Below are 24,548 nucleotides of genomic sequence, written 5' to 3' on the forward strand. Positions count from 1 at the left end.
ATTATTTTTTTTTTATCAGAATCAATTACAAAACTACTTAGTATAACGGTACTGTAAACGGAATATTTTTGTATGTCATCTTAAAGACAACTTTTCAGGCTACAAAATTGTTTTTGAATTGTTAAAAAATCCCGATTCGTTTCCAAGTTATCAACGTTTACATTTTTTATTTCAGGTTGCATCATTTTCAGTGACAGTCACTGTATGTCCTAAACAATAATAGCACCACCAAAAATAATTGGTTTTCATAATGACAAACAAGTTGTCTTTAAGATGGCATACAAATATATTTCGTTTACAGTACCGTTATACTAAAATTTTACCGGAAAACAAAAAAATGTGAATTTTTTAATTGAGCATTGAAAATGATGCACCACAATAATCGATTAATAATTTCCAAATTTTTCGCTTTTTATGCCGTTTTAGTAATCATAATGGTGGAGTAGTTGGTTCTCTATAAGTTTTCCGTAGTTTTGTCATTGATTCTGATAAAAAAATTATTTTCCTGACGTAATTTTGGCATGATTGTAATTAATGTCCCTTTGTATGCAATTTGGCTAGAAATTTCTAGTTTTTGAAGTTATTTTCCAAAAAATGACTATGAAGGATCATTAAGGGTTATGTCCAGAGTACGTTCAAACAATCTAATGATATATTGAAAGTCCTGTATTAGCCAGGCTTTCCCTATAATACACTAGTCTTTAACGGCGTTGCCCTGAAAGAAGTAAAAATCAGGGCACAGAACAAAAGTTTTTGCACTTTTCTTTGAAAATAATTTTCAGAAATATTGTTAACAATGTTTTGACCATGTTTGCTTTTATAAAAACAAAAATTTCAACACCCTTTGTTGCCATTCAAGCCCAAACAATTATAGTCCTTACGAAGAGTTTTGGTAGCGACAGTTCATTTATTTATACGCAGGTATGTTGCCTTCTTCCACAATAATATATCGATATTACGCCAGATTCACTGATTTCCATCTGAACTAAGAATGTTACGCGGCATAGTGCCCGCAAAAATACGACATAACTTGAAATAACCCGCACCAAAATAATAATATGAGTGATTCTATGAAACTCGTCGAAGGGAGTAGTGTTGTTTAGGCTTGAATGGCAACAAAGGGTGTTGAAATTTTTGTTTTTATAAAAGCAAATCAATAAATTGTTTGTACGGAATCTGGAGATAACCGTTAATGTTTTTTCATAGTAATTTTTTGGAAAATAACTTCAAGATCTAGAAATTTCTAGCCAAACTGCCTACAAAGGGACACTAAGTACGATCATGCCAAAATTACGCCAGGAACACCATTCTTTCTGTCGGAGTCAATGACAAAACTACTGAAAACGATTGGGAATCAATTATTCCACGATTCTGATTACTAAAATGGCATTAAAGGCCAACAATTTGGAAATTATTAATCGATTAATCATTTTCAATGCTAAATTTAAAAATGTCCATTTTTGCTTTCCGGTAAAATTTTAGTATAACGGTACAGTAAACGAAATATTTTTCTATGCCATCTTAAAGACGTACAAAATTATAGCTCTTTTCCAGAACTAACAAGTTTTTACAATTTTTATCACTTTTAAACATTTTGCGTTCCCGTACACAAAATGTATATGAAAATCGTTTACTTTTACCACTTTATAAAGTACGGGAACAGGCCATATATTTTGAATTGTTAAAAAATCTCAACTCGTTTCGAAGTTATCAACGATTACATTTTTTATTTCATGTTGCATCATTTTCAGTCAGTCACTGTATGTTAGAGAGGCCCTTTTTTCTTCGTGTATTCAAGGACATTTTTCAATTTTTAATTAAGGACAGTTTTTAAAGAATTTGACTGATTTTCCATATGGGAGTAATTGTGGATCATGGATAAACATAACGTAAGATGATGTTTATCCTCAGGATTAGATACGGGAAGAATTCTAATTATTTCAAAGTACATATTCAGTATAATTCACAAATAAATGTCAAGTCAAAACTATTTACTTAAGGGGTGTTTACATTAGCCATCAATGTCATATGATCCGAAATAAAAACAGTCCATATCTGCCCACACAGACAATGTGCAAACGTAATTTCACTGCATTTTTGGTGGTGTGGACGCAAAAAGTAAATGGCGGAAGGAAAATCACAATATTTCACACATTAGCGACTGTATAACTTGTAAACACCCTTTACTTACTTAACTGGCCATCTACAGAACATTTCTTTGATAAGCCGAACAGAAAAAAGATCTCTAAAATGTGTTGTTTCATTTTGCCAAAACTATTTAGTATATTATTTATTTGATAAAAATTTATGTCACTAAATTGGCCTAAAGCTTCAAATGTGTCTTGGTGTAGATTGCCATCAGATGTTATGGGAGTCAAAGCTTCAGAATCTGGCAATGAATGCCACTTAACAAAAGGCACATTAAAATCATCAAGGACTACAATTCGATGAGTTTCATGCATTGTTTTAATGATTGAGTTTATTGCAGATACATATGTATATAGCTTTGTTCCAGAACTGAAAAGTTTTTAAAATTTTTACGACTTTTACACATTTTACCCGAAAAACCGTTCCCGCACACAAAAAAATTGTAAAATGTTCACTTCTCTTTAAACAAAAATGGCGCTGAATGGCTCTCTCTTTAAAAACTTTTTACTCGACAAATTTGAGCGTGTAAAAAATAGTAACATGGTTGCCGGCGTTTGATTCCCGAACTATCTCAAAAAATATTTGTGTGAGAAAAAAATTTTTACAGTTCTCTCTTTTACGAGTTTTACTATTAAAGGGAACGAAGCTTATGTTGTGGGCGACGTAGGGGATGGAAGATACCTAGCACATTAAAATCATCAAGGACTACAATTCGATGAGTTTCATGCATTGTTTTAATGATTGAGTTTATTGCAGATACATATGTATATAGCTTTGTTCCAGAACTGAAAAGTTTTTAAAATTTTTACGACTTTTACACATTTTACCCGAAAAACCGTTCCCGTACACAAAAAAATTGTAAAATGTTCACTTCTCTTTAAACAAAAATGGCGCTGAATGGCTCTCTCTTTAAAAACTTTTTACTCGACAAATTTGAGCGTGTAAAAAATAGTAACATGGTTGCCGGCGTTTGATTCCCGAACTATCTCAAAAAATATTTGTGTGAGAAAAAAATTTTTACAGTTCTCTCTTTTACGAGTTTTACTATTAAAGGGAACGAAGCTTATGTTGTGGGCGACGTAGGGGATGGAAGATACCTAGGAACGGTCCTGACCTGATTGGTCCCTCTTTCATCTCAAGTGGACAGTGACACCCGTTAAAGGTAGTGAGCTAACATGCGCCGCGCGTTCGCCCAAAGGGACGTTAAAAACTTGGGTATGGGCGTCGGGATAGTTACCCTCCCCTAGAAAAAACAGCCTACTTTAAAAAAACGAAAGAAAAGAAAACAAACCCCTTTGCGAATCTGCACCTGAAATGTTCGCACTCTTTATAAAGAAGGTGCAGTTTACGCATTGCCAGATGTACTTGAAAAGTACAAGTCCGACATTACTTCCATACTGGAAATACGATGGAACGGGAAAGGCGTCACAACAACACCTAAAGGTGATGCACTGTATTATAGCTGCCATGACACAAAGCATGAGGTTGGTTGCGGATTTGTAGTTGGTCGTAGGTTAAAACATCTGGTCTCCAGCTTCATCCCAGTGAATGAAAGACTCGCTGCAATTCGCTTAAAAGCAAAATTCTTCAACATCAGCTTTATTTGCGCTCATGCTCCCACTGAAGACAAGCACGAACAGACCAAAGATACATATATTTTACGAGCGCTTAGAAGAAACTTATGACCGTTGCCCTGCCCATGACGTTAAAATTATTCTAGGCGATTTTAATGCCAAAATTGGAAAGGAGAATATCTTTGGCGCAACAGTCGGGAAATTCAGTCTCCACAGTGAAACATCTGACAATGGTATGAGCCTGATAGACTTTGCAGCTGCAAGAAACATGGTAGTTAGCAGTACCAGATTTAATCATCTCGATATTCATAAGGTCACCTGACTGTCGTCAGATTAAAGAGCAATAAATCAAATTGATCACGTTGTGATAGATGGAAGACATGCATCAAGCGTGTTGCATGTACGATCGTTCCGAGGTGCAAACATAGACTCGGACCACTACCTTGTTGCAGCAAAGGTACGTACCAGATTAAACGAAGCAAACAAAGTGCGAACAGACACAACACGGAAGTTGGACATCGGTAAGCTGCAATCACAACAGATAGCCACAGCATATTCCACTCAACTGGCCCAACTGCTTAATCAAAGCACTTCTCGTCCCGATAACATATCAGGACAATGGCAAAACATTGCCCACTCCATGCACAGCCGCAAAATCAGTACTTGGATACCAGAGACCTCCACCAAGGAATCCATGGTATGAGCAGGAGTGTCGTGCTGCTACCGAAGAGAAAAATGCGGCATAAAGGGCTACTTTACAATCAGTAGCAACGCGTAGCGCACGAGAGAGGTATCGGGAGAAAAGGAGAGAGGAGAAACGTCTAATCGGCAGGAAAAAGAGAGTGATGGAAAGCGGGAGTGTGAACAAATCGAGATGTACAGGAGACAGATTGAAGTCCGAAAATTCTACCAAAGAGTGAAACATCAAACTGATGGCTTTGGAACTGGCACATCCTCCTGTAGAGACCAGCAAGGTAATCTGGTAACTGATACAGATAGAGTGCTAAGGATATGGAAAGATCATTTTTCCAAACTGTTGGTATCCAATAGTAGCGAAGTCGACGAAGATATCACAGATCCAATCCCAGAAGATGATATTGAATATATACCACCCGGCCAAGATGAGGTAAAGACAGCCATAAACCGGCTGAAGAATAATAAGGCAGCAGACCATCAGCTACCAGCCGAGCTGTTTAAAACCGGAGGCGACACGCTGATAAGGTGTATGCATCAGCTAGTTAGCTCCATCTGGCAGGAAGAACGCGTACCCGACGATTGGAACCTTAGAATCCTGTGTCCCGTCCATAAGAAAGGCGATAAGACTTTATCCTCCTACTATAGGGGCATAAGTCTTCTCCCTGTCGCCTACAAGATAGTGTCAGGGATATTGTGCGAACGACTAAAGCCCATGGTCAACGAAATAATTGGACCACACCAATGCGGCTTTAGACCTAGCAAGTCCATCATTGACCAGATATTTACCCTGCGGCAAATCCTGGAGAGAATACCAAGTTGATGGTGTCGACGCGCAAAGCGTCCATTTAGATCGGACCAACTGTTGAAGTGGGTTCCTATAACGACAAACGACATCAGTTGTGAAATTAGAAGAATAATTGTATTGGCCAACAGATGCTACTTTGGCTTAAGTAAACACTTCAAAAACAAAGCCACAACTCGCCAAACAAAAATAACGCTTTACAAAACACTGATACTACCCGTGCTGATGTATGGTTCCGAAGCCTGGGTACTTGCGTAAGCAGATAAGGCAGTGCTTAGCGTGTTTGAGAGAAAAATTCTGGGTTGTCGGTGAATATCGACGTCGTATGAACCACGAGCTCTATCTGCTATACAACGACATCAACGACAACCCGCTAAAAAGGCGTATAAATTCGGGCCACATTTCGGAATTGGCAGGCCAAAGAATAGATGGCGCAAACAAGTGGATGAAGAGATGACAAGGCGCGGTATTCCAGAAAGCGAAGCACTAAACAGAGAGAATTGGAGATCTTTTCTTAGTTCGGTCTATGGAACAAATGTTCTGTAATGAGCCAGCTAAGTAAGTATGTAGATTAGGGGTATAAAAAAAATACCACGTTAGTACCATGTGCGGAATATTGTCCTGATAACGAAAACGCGTGTTTTAGATTCGGTGAAAAAAGTTTCCGCACCGACTGCGATTACTTAAGCCCATTTGATATTTTTTTCTATTTAAAAATTAAAATTAGCTTTGTTTGAATAAATATTTATAGAAAACAAATACAATTCTCACAGGCAAATTCATTAAAAACAGAGTGTAACTTTCGCGCGATAGGCACAATAAATATAAACATACAATTCGGGAGTTTATAAAGAAAAACAAAAAAATTCAATATTGCCAAAAGTGCATTGAATGCTCTGAAATATCGCGATTTGATTACTAATTGGTCCAAAATGGTTCGACATTGATTTTAAATTAGAATAAAACAATAGGTTTGGTAGAGCTATAGGTGGCAAAATAATCGGAATTGGCAAACGTTTGCATGATATTGGCGTATCATACGAAATATTTGATTCAAATGAGGAGTTCTGTATCAAATTGCACACAAAAGAAATGATTTATTCTGTAATACCCCAGTACTTAAGACCAGCCACTTGGAACATCGATTTTAGAAACCTGAATCAATATCTTCAAAACAAAGAATTTATATACCCCATAGTTAATGGCGATTTAAATGTCAGAATTGGAGAGATCGATCAGAATATTGTGCAAATATACAAGGAAAAAGATTTCGTTCAGGATATGAAAAAAGGTCATCAAAAGATAAAACCATAAACTCAAGAGGTACACAGTTCATACAACTCTGCGAGGACTATAATATGCTTGTTTTAAATGGAATAACCAAAGGAGATGGTGAAGGAAATTTAACACACATTACAGCATTGGGTGAATCAGTTAATGATATTTGCGCTGCCTCAAAAGATATTTTAGAAAGTGTTGAAGAGTTTAGAGTGGATGATAAGATCCCAGTAAACAATTTTTACCGAGGGCTCTGATATTAGATTCTTTTAAGAGGTTTTCCAAAGTTTGTTCAGAAAATTTACGGAATTCTCAAAATTTCCATCAGAAATTGAAGTGATCTTCAGCAAGATTTCGTTTAAGAATTTCTGCACACTTTCGGGCGCTTGTTTTCGAAAATGTTGCGAGCAATCTGCACATACTCTAATGGGAAATTTTGATTCGTTTCTCTCTCTCGGGAACACAATTGCCGTTGACCTGAAAGAAGTAAAAATCAGGGCAAAGAACAAAAGTTTTTGCACTTTTCTTTGAAAATAATTTTCAGAAATATTGTTAACAATGTTTTGACCATGTTTGCTTTTATAAAAACAAAAATTTCAACACCCTTTGTTGCCATTCAAGCCCAAACAATTATAGTCCTTACGAAGAGTTTTGGTAGCGACAGTTCATTTATTTATACGCAGGTATGTTGCCTTCTTCCACAATAATATATCGATATTACGCCAGATTCACTGATTTCCATCTGAACTAAGAATGTTACGCGGCATAGTGCCCGCAAAAATACAACATAACTTGAAATAACCCGCACCAAAATAATAATATGAGTGATTCTATGAAACTCGTCGAAGGGAGTAGTATTGTTTAGGCTTGAATGGCAACAAAGGGTGTTGAAATTTTTGTTTTTATAAAAGCAAATCAATAAATTGTTTGTACGAAATCTGGAGATAACCGTTAATGTTTTTTCATAGTAATTTTTTGGAAAATAACTTCAAGATCTAGAAATTTCTAGCCAAACTGCCTACAAAGGGACACTAAGTACGATCATGCCAAAATTACGCCAGGAACACCATTCTTTCTGTCGGAGTCCATGACAAAACTACTGAAAACGATTGGGAATCAATTATTCCACGATTCTGATTACTAAAATGGCATTAAAGGCCAACAATTTGGAAATTATTAATCGATTAATCATTTTCAATGCTAAATTTAAAAATGTCCATTTTTGCTTTCCGGTAAAATTTTAGTATAACGGTACAGTAAACGAAATATTTTTCTATGCCATCTTAAAGACGTACAAAATTATAGCTCTTTTCCAGAACTAACAAGTTTTTACAATTTTTATCACTTTTAAACATTTTGCGTTCCCGTACACAAAATGTATATGAAAATCGTTTACTTTTACCACTTTATAAAGTACGGGAACAGACCATATATTTTGAATTGTTAAAAAATCTCAACTCGTTTCGAAGCTATCAACGATTACATTTTTTATTTCATGTTGCATCATTTTCAGTCAGTCACTGTATGTTAGAGAGGCCCTTTTTTCTTCGTGTATTCAAGGACATTTTTCAATATTTAATTAAGGACAGTTTTTAAAGAATTTGACTGATTTTCCATATGGGAGTAATTGTGGATCATGGATAAACATAACGTAAGATGATGTTTATCCTCAGGATTAGATACGGGAAGAATTCTAATTATTTCAAAGTACATATTCAGTATAATTCACAAATAAATGTCAAGTCAAAACTATTTACTTAAGGGGTGTTTACATTAGCCATCAATGTCATATGATCCGAAATAAAAACAGTCCATATCTGCCCACACAGACAATGTGCAAACGTAATTTCACTGCATTTTTGGTGGTGTGGACGCAAAAAGTAAATGGCGGAAGGAAAATCACAATATTTCACACATTAGCGACTGTATAACTTGTAAACACCATTTACTTACTTAACTGGCCATCTACAGAACATTTCTTTGATAAGCCGAACAGAAAAAAGATCTCCAAAATGTGTTGTTTCATTTTGCCAAAACTATTTAGTATCATGGTTTAATAAGAAAGGTTAGCCAAAGCTTTATGTCAATTTAATTTTTTTCATTCGAGTATGCCTAAAACTTCAAAACAATATAAACAAACTGTGTACGTGTGTGTGGTGTTTGATTAATATGCCAAACAATTTTAAAAACAATCGAATTCAATGCTTTTTAAAATTGTTTTTAGACCATTTGTATGGAAGAAATTGTTGAGATTTGCATTGAAACTATCAGTTTATCATATTCACAACTCGATTATGTGGATAAAACTTAACTCTTCATTCATTTTTCGCGTTTTTTATAAAATACTCAAAAAATGCATTGCAAACAAACCCACTTGTTGCTTTTATTTTGAAGTTTTAGGGATTCAAGAAAAACTAGGGTTCTATAGATTTTTTCATTTAAATCTACCTCTTTACTTATACCATGTTTAGTATATTATTTATTTGATAAAAATTTATGTCACTAAATTGGCCTAAAGCTTCAAATGTGTCTTGGTGTAGATTGCCATCAGATGTTATGGGAGTCAAAGCTTCAGAATCTGGCAATGAATGCCACTTAACAAAAGGCACATTAAAATCATCAAGGACTACAATTCGATGAGTTTCATGCATTGTTTTAATGATTGAGTTTATTGCAGATACATATGTATATAGCTTTGTTCCAGAACTGAAAAGTTTTTAAAATTTTTACGACTTTTACACATTTTACCCGAAAAACCGTTCCCGTACACAAAAAAATTGTAAAATGTTCACTTCTCTTTAAACAAAAATGGCGCTGAATGGCTCTCTCTTTAAAAACTTTTTACTCGACAAATTTGAGCGTGTAAAAAATAGTAACATGGTTGCCGGCGTTTGATTCCCGAACTATCTCAAAAAATATTTGTGTGAGAAAAAATTTTTTACAGTTCTCTCTTTTACGAGTTTTACTATTAAAGGGAACGAAGCTTATGTTGTGGGCGACGTAGGGGATGGAAGATACCAAGGAACGGTCCTGACCGGCTTTAACATGGCAGAGCCCAGGATTTATATTGGTCCCTCTTTCATCTCAAGTGGACAGTGACACCCGTTAAAGGTAGTGAGCTAACATGCGCCGCGCGTTCGCCCAAAGGGACGTTAAAAACTTGGGTATGGGCGTCGGGATAGTTACCCTCCCCTAGAAAAACAGCCTACTTTAAAAAAACGAAAGAAAAGAAAACAAACCCCTTTGCGAATCTGCACCTGAAATGTTCGCACTCTTTATAGAGAAGGTGCAGTTTACGCATTGCCAGATGTACTTGAAAAGTACAAGTCCGACATTACTTCCATACTGGAAATACGATGGAACGGAATGTATTATAGCTGCCATGACACAAAGCATGAGGTTGGTTGCGGATTTGTAGTTGGTCGTAGGTTAAAACATCTGGTCTCCAGCTTCATCCCAGTGAATGAAAGACTCGCTGCAATTCGATTAAAAGCAAAATTCTTCAACATCAGCTTTATTTGCGCTCATGCTCCCACTGAAGACAAGCACGAACAGACCAAAGATACATATATTTTACGAGCGCTTAGAAGAAACTTATGACCGTTGCCCTGCCCATGACATTAAAATTATTCTAGGCGATTTTAATGCCAAAATTGGAAAGGAGAATATCTTTGGCGCAACAGTCGGGAAATTCAGTCTCCACAGTGAAACATCTGACAATGGTATGAGCCTGATAGACTTTGCAGCTGCAAGAAACATGGTAGTTAGCAGTACCAGATTTAATCATCTCGATATTCATAAGGTCACCTGGCTGTCGTCAGATTAAAGAGCAATAAATCAAATTGATCACGTTGTGATAGATGGAAGACATGCATCAAGCGTGTTGCATGTACGATCGTTCCGAGGTGCAAACATAGACTCGGACCACTACCTTGTTGCAGCAAAGGTACGTACCAGATTAAACGAAGCAAACAAAGTGCGAACAGACACAACACGGAAGTTGGACATCGGTAAGCTGCAATCACAACAGATAGCCACAGCATATTCCACTCAACTGGCCCAACTGCTTAATCAAAGCACTTCTCGTCCCGATAACATATCAGGACAATGGCAAAACATTGCCCACTCCATGCACAGCCGCAAAATCAGTACTTGGATACCAGAGACCTCCACCAAAGAAACCAAGGTATGAGCAGGAGTGTCGTGCTGCTACCGAAGAGAAAAATGCGGCATAAAGGGCTACTTTACAATCAGTAGCAACGCGTAGCGCACGAGAGGGATCGGAAGAAAAGGAGAGAGGAGAAACGTCTAATCGGCAGGAAAAAGAGAGAGATGGAAAGCGGGAGTGTGAACAAATCGAGATGTACAGGAGACAGATTGAAGTCCGAAAATTCTACCAAAGAGTGAAACATCAAACTGATGGCTTTGGAACTGGCACATCCTCCTGTAGAGACCAGCAAGGTAATCTGGTAACTGATACAGATAGAGTGCTAAGGATATGGAAAGAGCATTTTTCCAAACTGTTGGTATCCAATAGTAGCGAAGTCGACGAAGATATCACAGATCCAATCCCAGAAGATGATATTGAATATATACCACCCGGCCAAGATGAGGTAAAGACAGCCATAAACCGGCTGAAGAATAATAAGGCAGCAGACCATCAGCTACCAGCCGAGCTGTTTAAAACCGGAGGCGACACGCTGATAAGGTGTATGCATCAGCTAGTTAGCTCCATCTGGCAGGAAGAACGCGTACCCGACGATTGGAACCTTAGAATCCTGTGTCCCGTCCATAAGAAAGGCGATAAGACTTTATCCTCCTACTATAGGGGCATAAGTCTTCTCCCTGTCGCCTACAAGATAGTGTCAGGGATATTGTGCGAACGACTAAAGCCCATGGTCAACGAAATAATTGGACCACACCAATGCGGCTTTAGACCTAGCAAGTCCATCATTGACCAGATATTTACCCTGCGGCAAATCCTGGAGAGAATACCAAGTTGATGGTGTCGACGCGCAAAGCGTCCATTTAGATCGGACCAACTGTTGAAGTGGGTTCCTATAACGACAAATGACATCAGTTGTGAAGTTAGAAGAATAATTGTATTGGCCAACAGATGCTACTTTGGCTTAAGTAAACACTTCAAAACCAAAGCCACAACTCGCCAAACAAAAATAACGCTTTACAAAACACTGATACTACCCGTGCTGATGTATGGTTCCGAAGCCTGGGTACTTGCGTAAGCAGATAAGGCAGTGCTTAGCGTGTTTGAGAAAAAAATTCTGGGTTGTCGGTGAATATCGACGTCGTATGAACCACGAGCTCTATCTGCTATACAACGACATCAACGACAACCCGCTAAAAAGGCGTATAAATTCGGGCCACATTTCGGAATTGGCAGGCCAAAGAATAGATGGCGCAAACAAGTGGATGAAGAGATGACAAGGCGCGGTATTCCAGAAAGCGAAGCACTAAACAGAGAGAATTGGAGATCTTTTCTTAGTTCGGTCTATGGAACAAATGTTCTGTAATGAGCCAGCTAAGTATGTAGATTAGGGGTATAAAAAAAAATACCACGTTAGTACCATGTGCGGAATATTGTCCTGATAACGAAAACGCGTGTTTTAGATTCGGTGAAAAAAGTTTCCGCACCGACTGCGATTACTTAAGCCCATTTGATATTTTTTTCTATTTAAAAATTAAAATTAGCTTTGTTTGAATAAATATTTATAGAAAACAAATACAATTCTCACAGGCAAATCCATTAAAAACAGAGTGTGTGGGATTTTATAAAGAAAAACAAAAAAATTCACTATTGTCAAAAGTGCATTGAATGCTCTGAAATATCGCGATTTGATTACTAATTGGTCCAAAATGGTTCGACATTGATTTTAAATTAGAATAAAACAATAGGTTTGGTAGAGCTATAGGTGGCAAAATAATCGGAATTGGCAGTTCATACAACTCTGCGAGGACTATAATATGCTTGTTGTAAATGGAATAACCAAAGGAGATGGTGAAGGAAATTTAACACACATTACAGCATTGGGTGAATCAGTTAATGATATTTGCGCTGCCTCAAAAGATATTTTAGAAAGTGTTGAAGAGTTTAGAGTGGATGATAAGATCCCAGTAAACAATTTTTACCGAGGGCTCTGATATTAGATTCTTTTAAGAGGTTTTCCAAAGTTTGTTCAGAAAATTTACGGAATTCTCAAAATTTCCATCAGAAATTGAAGTGATCTTCAGCAAGATTTCGTTTAAGAATTTCTGCACACTTTCGGGCGCTTGTTTTCGAAAATGTTGCGAGCAATCTGCACATACTCTAATGGGAAATTTTGATTCGTTTCTCTCTCTCGGGAACAAAATTGCCGAACATTCGTCGAGAGTTGATTTAAAGGCAACGATATTGCTTGTTTTTTTTAGTTATTTTGCAGCTGTTAAGTGAATAACGGAACAAGTTTTTTTGTGATGAAATTGGCACATGTTTTACAATAAATGAAAGTGTAAGATTGTATACACATTTTCTAAAACGTTGTTTATAATATTGTTATTTCTATTTTAGATAAATCAAATGGAAAATTTGTTCGCAAGGACTGTGCTTTATGATTTTATAAATGTGCAATTCAGTGGGCAGCAGCGACGAATACTATTTCATCAACATTGTAATAATAAAAAGTTCAACAAATATTTTAAATAAAGTTCCAAACTAATCAATAAGAAATTCGAATCGTATCCTAATAAACATTGAGAATTTGGGAGAAAATATTCAGAATATCTAATAAAACATCAGAATTGTTTCCGATTTACGGATAAAATGTCTAGAATTTTTTAGAATTTGTTCCGAAATTTTTCAGAATCTCGAAACAAATCTCCGAAAAGAATTCTTTTTTCTTCAGATTTTCGAATATTTCTTCAGAGTGTTATCAGAAAATCTTTCGAATTCTAAACGAATTCGTGTAGAAACTGGAATGATCTTTCCGAATTTCCCTCGACAAAACGTTCCGAATTCTGCGAACCGCTTCACACAAATTCGGACCTGTTTGGCATGCGATTACGGCATCAGAAATGGTCAGACCACTTTCCATTTCTGCTAACACTAACTACTCAATCAAAATTACAAAGTGGTGAAAAGATGTCTCTACTGCCAAAATTAATATGGAAAGATTGGGATAAAAATATATATCAGCGCATGATAAATGCAAATTTAAGTAATATCGGAGAGGACACTCAAATATGTCTTAATGATATCTGCGACATTGTAAAGAAATCGGCACAAAAAGTATCTGCGACCAAGAAATATGCTTTCGAACCGAAACATACACAGTCTTACATAAGTATACGTACGCCCCATAAATCTCGGGTTTTAGAAAAAGTAATGATATTTATGAAATTCCAAGTACAAAGGTTTATTTCGTCTCACTAATAAACAATATTTAATACAACAAAAGTATATTCCATAATATAAATAACGGTAAATTTTACAAAAACCAAAAAATGATACTTACAAAAGTATACATACGCCCCAAGGAAATATGAGTATTTTCGTAAAATTTATGGAATTAGCAGCAAAATTTATACATTTTATTGTTTTGGCGAATGTGTCTGGGTGTCCGAGATATATGTATTTTAGAGAAAAAAAATAATTTTTGGGTGTTAAATGCCGTTATTTAATGCCAAACTTCTTGTATAGCTCGTTAAAGCGGACCCTTGCCGATTTCTTTCCGTTTTAGGTATTTGAGTATACAAAAGCCACAATATTAGTGTCAGATTATAGATTTTGAGATCCTAGAAAGCTTTTTAGTTGACCTTGTGCACAACACACCTTCCTGGGTGTCGATAAATTCACATTTTTCCTGGGATATCTCAGGAAGTTAATAGATTCCTCGGAATTCTTGGCTCAAATTACATACAGAAGACCTTGAATTGTGTTTTAATATGGCGTTATATAATCCTTGGACACCAATTGAATCAGAAATGTACAATTATCCGATACTTTCCGACCCTATATTGACGGTAATGGTTATAATACGAAAACTACGTTGTTCACAGTGTAAATTTCATGCTTTTTGGTAGTGATTATATTTTGATGCTTTGGGAGCAGGTTTTTAACAGAATATTTCACATTTCTGATTCAATTGGTGTCCAAGGATTATATAACGCCATATTAAAACACAATTCAAGGTCTTCTGTATGTAATTTGAGCCAAGAATTCCGAGGAATCTATTAACTTCCTGAGATATCCCAGGAAAAATGTGAATTTATCGACACCCAGGAAGGTGTGTTATGACCAAGGTCAACTAAAAAGCTTTCTAGGATCTCAAAATCTATAATCTGACACTAATATTGTGGCTTTTGTATACTCAAATACCTAAAACGGAAAGAAATCAGCAAGGGTCCGCTTTAACGAGCTATACAAGAAGTTTGGCATTAAATAACGGCACTTAACACCCAAAAATTATTTTTGTCTCTCTAAAATATATCTCGGACACCCAGACACATTCGCTAAAACAATAAAATGTATAAATTTTGCTGCTAATTCCATAAATTGTACGATAATACTCATATTTCCTTGGGGCGTATGTATACTTTTGTAAGTATCATTTTTTGGTTTTTGTAAAATTTACCGTTATTTATATTATGGAATATACTTTTGTTGTATTAAATATTGTTTATTAGTGAGACGAAATAAACATGTGTACTTGGAATTTCATAAATATCATTACTTTTTCTAAAACCCAAGATTTATGGGGCGTACGTATACTTATGTAAGACTGTGTAAATGGTATAACAATAACTGTAATAAGGCAAGATGTGAAAGCTTTAGACTACTTAAAGTGTACAGGAGAACGAATTATCTGGAAGACAGAAGACGATACATTGCGGCACAGAAGGAATACAAAACAATATGTAACGCTACCAAAACTTTGTATTACAAGGAAATTACCAATAACTTAAGTAGAATAAACAACTCAAAAGAATGGTGGAAGTTTGCAAGAATTATTCGAATATCATTCAAATATCACCCCAGACGACTTTAAAAAGTACTATAATGATTTATTAAATAAGTCTGAGATAGCAACACTTATTTATTATGCACCGTTGCTCAAGGAAGATACCGATTTGGACCAATCTTTTAGTATGAGAAACATGCTGAAAAATGTAAAATACAATAAAGCACCGGGGTAAGACAGGATACCGTATGAATTCTAAATGGCACAGAAGAATTTTATTCAAAACTTCTTAAATACAATACCATGTACGCGAATGCAATATTGATCCAATATTTACCAAGACTATAATAATCCCGATTCACAAGAAAGGAGATGTCAATGAACCATCTAACTACAGAGGTATTTCTTTCATGAATTGTGCGGCAAAGATCTTTAGGGTCTAATAAATGAGCGATTATACGACTGGGTTGAAAAACATGAAATTATAACAGAATATCAAGCTGGGATTCGTAAGAACTATTCAACCATAGACAATATATATAACTTAACCTCGATTGTTACTCTGAAATTAGCGGAAAAGAAAAAAGTCTATGATTTCTTTATAGATTTTAAAGCAGCGTTTGACAATATATCGAGACAAGCCCTAATGTATAAACTTTCTCAGATAGGCGTATCACGTAAATTGGTAGTCTGGAACGGGAAGGATCTGTCAGGGTACTTTGAGACAACCAAGGATGTAAAACAGGATTGTCTATTGTCGCCATTGTTGAATATATACCACCCGGCCAAGATGTGGTAAAGACAGCAATAAACCGGCTGAAGAATAATAAGGCAGCAGACCATCAGCTACCAGCCGAGCTGTTTAAAACCGGAGGCGACACGCTGATAAGGTGTATGCATCAGCTAGTTAGCTCCATCTGGCAGGAAGAACGCGTACCCGACGATTGGAACCTTAGAATCCTGTGTCCCGTCCATAAGAAACGCGATAAGACTTTATCCTCCAACTATAGGGGCATAAGTCTTCTCCCTGTCGCCTACAAGATAGTGTCAGGGATATGTGCGAACGACTAAAGCCCATGGTCAACGAAATAATTGGACCACACCATTGCGGCTTTAGACCTAGCAAGTCCATCATTGACCAGATATTTACCCTGCGGCAAATCCTGGAGATGACCCAATAGATGCAGATCGACACCTACCACCTTTTTGTCGATTATAAAGCAGCGTTCGATAGCCCGCTACGTACAAAGGTATTTAAGCCATGTCTGAATTTGGTATACCCGCAAAGCTCATTCGGCTTTGTAAAATTACTCTAACTGACACAAGATCTTCAGTTAAAATAGGAAAGAACCTCTCCGAAGAGTTTTGTACCAAAAGAGGTTTCAGGCAAGGAGACAACCTTTCGTGTGATCTTTTCAACATCCCGCAAAGCTCATTCGGCTTTGTAAAATGACTCTAACTGACACAAGATCTTCAGTTAAAATAGGAAAGAACCTCTCCGAAGAGTTTTGTACCAAAAGAGGTTTCAGGCAGGGAGACAACCTTTCGTATGATCTTTTCAACATCCTGCTAGAAAGGCACAATCTACACCAATAGCCACATGTTACTTGCTTATGCTGATGATATAGACATCATGGGACGATCAGTATTAGAAGTAACCGATACCTTTATGAAGGTCGAAGGAGAATCTGCTAAAGTGGGTCTGGCGGTAAACGGCGAGAATACCAAGTTGATGGTGTCGACGCGCAAAGCGTCCATTTAGATCGGACCAACTGTTGAAGTGGGTTCCTATAACGACAAACGACATCAGTTGTGAAATTAGAAGAATAATTGTATTGGCCAACAAATGCTACTTTGGCTTAAGTAAACACTTCAAAAACAAAGCCACAACTCGCCAAACAAAAATAACGCTTTACAAAACACTGATACTACCCGTGCTGATGTATGGTTCCGAAGCCTGGGTACTTGCGTAAGCAGATAAGGCAGTGCTTGGCGTGTTTGAGAGAAAAATTCTGGGTTGTCGGTGAATATCGACGTCGTATGAACCACGAGCTCCATCTGCTATACAACGACAACCCGCTAAAAAGGCGTATAAATTCGGGCCACATGGCGGAATTGGCAGGCCAAAGAATATATGCCGCAAACAAGTGGATGAAGAGATGACAAGGCGCGGTATTCCAGAAAGCGAAGCACTAAACAGAGAGAATTGGAGATCTTTTCTTAGTTCGGTCTATGGAACAAATGTTCTGTAATGAGCCAGCTAAGTAAGTATGTAGATTAGGGGTATAAAAAAAATACCACGTTAGTACCATGTGCGGAATATTGTCCTGATAACGAAAACGCGTGTTTTAGATTCGGTGAAAAAAGTTTCCGCACCGACTGCGATTACTTAAGCCCATTTGATATTTTTTTCTATTTAAAAATTAAAATTAGCTTTGTTTGAATAAATATTTATAGAAAACAAATACAATTCTCACAGGCAAATTCATTAAAAACAGAGTGTAACTTTCGCGCGATAGGCACAATAAATATAAACATACAATTCGGGAGTTTATAAAGAAAAACAAAAAAATTCACTATTGTCAAAAGTGCATTGAATGCTCTGAAATATCGCGATTTGATTACTAATTGGTCCAAAATGGTTCGACATTGATTTTAAATTAGAATAAAACAATAGGTTTGGTAGAGCTATAGGTGGCAAAATAATCGGAATTGGCAAACGTTTGCATGATATTGGCGTATCATACGAAATATTTGATTCAAATGAGGAGTTCTGTATCAAATTGCACACAAAAGAAATGATTTATTCTGTAATACCCCAGTACTTAAGACCAGCCACTTGGAACATCGATTTTAGAAACCTGAATCAATATCTTCAAAACAAAGAATTTATATACCCCATGGTTAATGGCGATTTAAATGTCAGAATTGGAGAGATCGATCAGAATATTGTGCAAATATACAAGGAAAAAGATTTCGTTCAGGATATGAAAAAAGGTCATCAAAAGATAAAACCATAAACTCAAGAGGTACACAGTTCATACAACTCTGCGAGGACTATAATAAGCTTGTTTTAAATGGAATAACCAAAGGAGATGGTGAAGGAAATTTAACACACATTACAGCATTGGGTGAATCAGTTAATGATAATTGCGCTGCCTCAAAAGATATTTTAGAAAGTGTTGAAGAGTTTAGAGTGGATGATAAGATATGGTCAGACCACTTTCCAATTCTGCTAACACTAACTACTCAATCAAAATTACAAAGTGGTGAAAAGATGTCTCTACTGCCAAAATTAATATGGAAAGATTGGAATAAAAATATATATCAGCGCATGATAAATGCAAATTTAAGTAATATCGGAGAAGACACTCAAATATGTCTTAATGATATCTGCGACATTGTAAAGAAATCGGCACAAAAAGTATCTGCGACCAGGAAATATGCTTGCGAACCGAAACATAAATGGTATAACAATAACTGTAATAAGACAAGATGTGAAAGCTTAAGACTACTTAAAGTGTACAGGAGAACGAATTATCTGGAAGACAGAAGACGATACATTGCGGCACAGAAGGAATACAAAACAATATGTAACGCTAGCAAAACTTTGTATTACAAGGAAATTACCAATAACTTAAGTAGAATAAACAACTCAAAAGAATGGTGGAAGTTTGCAAGAATTATTCGAATCCAGGAGAATATTGTTGGGTCAAATATCACCCCAGACGTCTTTAAAAAGTACTATAATGATTTATTAAATAACTCGGAGATAGCAACACTTATTTATTATGCACCGTTGCTCAAGGAAGATACCGATTTGGACCAATCTTTTAGTATGAGAAACATGCTGAAAACTGTAAAATACAATAAAGCACCGGGGTAAGACAGGATACCGTATGAATTCTACCTAAATGGCACAGAAGAATTTTATTCAAAACTTCTTAAATACAATACCATGTACGCGAATGATCCAATATTTACCAAGACTATAATAATCCCGATTCACAAGAAAGGAGATGTCAATGAACCATCTAACTACAGAGGTATTTCTTTCATGAATTGTGCGGCAAAGATCTTTATGGGTCTAATAAATGAGCGATTATACGACTGGGTTGAAAAACATGAAATTCTAACAGAATATCAAGCTGGGTTTCGTAAGAACTATTCAACCATAGACAATATATATAACTTAACCTCGATTGTTACTCTGAAATTAGCGGAAAAGAAAAAAGTATATGATTTCTTTATAGATTTTAAAGCAGCGTTTGACAATATATCGAGACAAGCCCTAATGTATAAACTTTCTCAGATAGGCGTATCAACTAAATTGGTAGGCTGGAACGGGAGGATCTGTCAGAGTACTTTGAGACAACCAAGGGTGTAAAACAGGATTGTCTATTGTCGCCATTGTTGTTTGCTCTCTATATAAATGATTTCTCTTATATGCTGACGATATCGTGCTTCTGTCGGATAATGTACGAGTTTTGCAGGACATGATCTGTAAAGTGGAATCCTACTGTCAAATGTGGAACTTACAATTAAATGTATGCAAGTCTGAAATCATGGTCTTTAGAAATGGAGGAATGTTAAGTAGAGAAATAAAATTGGCCAATGAATTCAAATATCTGGGAGTAACATTCACTCCAAAAATGAAGTTTCATAAACATATACAAAACCGGAACAATGAAGCCAAAAATGCTATAAATTCAACATGGAACCAATTTGTAGGAAATACAGACATATGTATGAATTCAAAATGGAAACTGTTCTTGGCTGTATGTTGGTCCATACAGAAATATGCTGCTCAAGTATGGGGTTTTAGCTACTTTGAGGAAGTTTACAGAGACATTTTCTAAAACGAATTTTGAGAGTACCAAGTTTCACACCAAACTACGTACTTATGCTTGAAACAGAAGTGGAAGCTACACAAATATATACTTTGGGATATACATACAACCATACCAGACTCCCTAAAAAACTATCAGAGCTTATAGTGAGGAAAAACATATTTTAGGCAAAAGAGCTAATCACATTGGCTCAAACCTTTCACCTACAATGGCCAGAAGCAACATTATCTATAGATAAATGTTAAAAATTATGCCAAGACTTATTACAATGTATAAAACTACAGTTAACTGAAGAAAGAATGAGGAGAAAACAAGAAAGCCAATCTCATATCTATCTGAATGAAAGATATTCATATCGGAAAGTTGTACGGATTTTCAAAGCGCGCAGTGGAATGATTCCCTTGGGGTATAATATTTTTGGCCCGAATCAAACGGATAGAATATGTAAAGTATGCAACTTGCAGAGTATTGAAACGTTGCAACCAAGGCCTACAGAAGGTCGGCCATTCAGAGTACTGTTAACAACATTTGACAACAAACATAATAGATTGTTCATTATTGTGATTTGATTTCCTTTGTATTTTATGTCACAATAATGTATTTGACAGCAAACTAAATAGTCAGGGCTAACTAGTTTGGGCTGAGTGTCCGACTGTAACATTTCGTTGGAATATGCCCAATTTTCCGAGAGTACAGACTAATGGTGTTTCAGAAGCCAACCCTAAATGAAGAAGATGTAATTAAAATATTAGATGGTCGAGAAGACGCAGACTGGGATAAATTAACGGTATACGTAGAAGTAAGCTATAAATACCGTCAAATGTTAATGAATGAATTCAATTAAATAATCTATGTATATTAAAATTTATTATGCGACAGACGTTTTTAACAATGTCGCCATATTTTGATCACTTCTTACATTAAGAATGCACATATTATTACGAAATTCATTGAACTGTAAAATCGTTTATATTCTAAAATAAAGAAGTACTACTACTACAACAGAATGTTTGCGGTTAATAAGTTAACAAATAAAATTAAATAATGCATTACTGAACTTGAATGCATTTGGTGCGAAAACTTTTTTCGCGATAGAGAAAACATGGCACATGCTCTACACGGCTATGCGGTGGTAGTTTTGCGGTGGTATTGCAAAAAAGTTATACAGTATTTTTTGCTTACCTGCACAATCAAAAATTGCACGACTTCTTGTGCAGCAATCCCCAAAATGCAGAAAACTTAAATTCGCTTACCTGCCCAACAAGGCCGATATCTTCAATATTACTTAAGTGCATATGATGTGCAGCTATAAGCAATGTTGAAATAATAAAGTTAGAGACATTTCAAGTTCGGGAGAGAAAACGTTACAATTTTTTACAATTCATTATCTTTTCTTGTGTTGTATTTGTCTTGCACACTTCTTATCAGTACAAAATCAGAGTGGTTGAATTGCATCCTTGTTTTGAGTTCGCAAAAAAATTTTAAATTTTTTCTTGTGCTGATATACGAGGGCAGTTCGGAAACTTCTTAGCCTAGCACAAAAAGCGCGGTATAAACACAAAAAGTTAAGTGTTTTGGAAACTTCCATCTCTGTTATGAACACATGTTAAATTTTGTTTCGATCTGGCAACTCCTTCATATAGAAACAGGTGTTCAAAAAAGACGCATCCGCAATTTTTTACAATGGAAAAGTTAGAAATGCGTGCTGTCATTAAATATTTACATAAAAAAGGTTTATCGGGACAAGAAATTCATAATGATATGGTGAATGTGTTAGGTGAAAGTGCTCCTTCATATGCAACAGTAAAAAATTGGGTTGTTGAATTTAAACGTGGTCGTACAAGCATTGAAGATGAACCACGTAGTGGACGTCCAAAAACAGCAACAACAACAGAAATTGTAGCCAAAGTGCATGATATGGTATTAAATGATCGACGAATAAAACTGCGTGAAATTGCTAATATCATGGGCATTTCAAATGATCGAGTCCATTTAATTTAGGATGAAGAACTACAGATGAAAAAGCTTTCTGCAAGATGGGTGCCGCATTTGTTAACAGTCGATCAAAAACGAATAAGAATGAACATTTCTCAAGCTTGTTTGGAACGTTTTAAGCGAAATAAAATGGATTTTAAACGTCGTTTCATAACTGTTGATGAGACATGGATCCACCACTATACTCCAGAGACAAAAGAACAATCCAAACAATGGACTGAAGCTGGAGGAAGTGCCCCGAAGAAGGCAAAAACAAATCAATCGGCTGGTAAGGTTATGGCAACGGTTTTTTGGGACTTGGGTATTTTATTGATTGACAAAAGGGTAAAACAATAAATTCAGAGTGCTATTGCATCCTTTTGGATCAATTAAATGTACAAATTCGAGAAAAACGTCCTGGCTTACAACACAAACAAATAATTTTTCATCAAGACAACGCACCAGCGCACAAGAGTGTTTTAACAATGGCTAAAATCAACGAATTAAAGTACGAGTTGCTTGACCACCCACATTATTCTCTTGATTTAGCTCCCAGTGACTTATACTTGTTCCCAAATCTAAAAAAATTCCTTGCTGGCAAGCGTTTTACCTCAAATGAAGATGCAATTACAGTTGTAAACCACTATTTTGAAGACCTTGAGGAAAACTATTTTAATCAAGGGATAGGATTGCTAGAAAAGCGTTGGACTAAGTGTACTGAAGTTTCAGGAGATTATATTGAAAAATAAAAATATTTTTGTTTTTATTTGAAAATTTTTGCCTATTAGGCGAAGGTCATTTTTTATTAATTTTTTAATTAATTTCTCGTTAGAGACGAGTTTACTGACCAAGATGCTTTTTGAAAAAGGAAAGCCGACGATACGAACCCACACAATCACCACTGTGTGACATGCATGTTTCGCCTTTGGTTTAGGAAGGCTCCTCAGACACATCGACTGTGGGGCGACTTCGCTATCCTCTAACTTATTTCCTCTTTCAAATGCAAGTTTTTTTTTTACAAAGTTGAATTTTTTGTTCAAATCTTTGTATGGCTTTCATGACAAACGCTTAGCGTAGCCTTTGAAAGTTATGAGTTTGGTTCTGAACACTAACACGCCGTGACAACACTTTTTTCCATGTGTTTTTCAAGGACGTGGGTTTGAAAAACTAACTATTCTCATTCATTGATAGGCTAAGAAGTTTCCGAACCGCCCTCGTATGTAAATTTTACAACCAAATTGAAGTAAAATCACCAAAATGTTGATGCAGCTATTGAATGTGCACTAAAACATAATATATTGAACGGTATCTAGAGAATAGTTGCCTATAAACAGAGTTTTGGTCAGGTAACGCCAAAATGCAGCTATGAATAATGCAGGTAACCAGAAATTACTGTAACCCTAATGTATATGTTGTTTATATACATACATCAAGTTGTGAGGAGAGAGGAATGCAGGAGCAAGCCACAAATAATTAAAATTTTTCAATTCAATAAATATGTATGCTTAAAGTTTCAATATCAGAAACTACTTAATTCAATTCAATTAGCGGAAAACAATGTGTCAATTGCAATTAAAACACCAACTATTTTTTTCTGTAAGATCTTTTTTATATATGTTCACGCCGGATTTCCCCAACTGGCAACCCTATTTCCATTTTTCTATGATCCGAAATACTTGCCTTCGGCGTCCCTAATTCTGCCCAGAATTGTGTTTTGTATGCTCTCATTCTCTCTCTGAACTGTCATACTTTGCTTTTCCTTATAATTGTCTTTTAAATAAAACACTTGTAAACTAAGCATCAACCAGTACTGTTGTCCTTGGTAAGAAGTCGCACCTTTTCAACGAATTCAATAAAGAACCATTATTGTTCTATTCCAAAGTTCTAACACATTGCATTTTCTTTCCTTTTTTCCGTTTATATATTCCTGGTGGATGAATGAATCTTGAGGAAAATATTTCCACTATTGAAATATTTTCGAGGCTCACAGCAAGAAACCAACCGCCCTTCATTTCTGTGAGAACACCCACAATTGGCGTTTGCAATATAGTTGATATTTATGACATAAGTATGTATTTTACCAAATAAAAATTTCTCATTTTGTTTAGTTTTCTCGTCATTTCTATCGATTAATAGGTTTGTCCTTGTACTTTCTCAGTAAATATTACTCAGTAACTTCTTTTTAGAGAGTAAAGCATTTTATACTCTTTCAAAGGAAAAAATTAAAAAAGTAAAAAGACAACATTCAGTAAAAGTTTTCAATTTGATTAAC

The sequence above is a fragment of the Musca autumnalis genome, unplaced genomic scaffold (assembly GCF_047663935.1).
Source record: "Musca autumnalis isolate F117 unplaced genomic scaffold, ASM4766393v1 scaffold_5, whole genome shotgun sequence".
In the NCBI taxonomy this organism is placed as follows: domain Eukaryota; kingdom Metazoa; phylum Arthropoda; class Insecta; order Diptera; family Muscidae; genus Musca; species Musca autumnalis.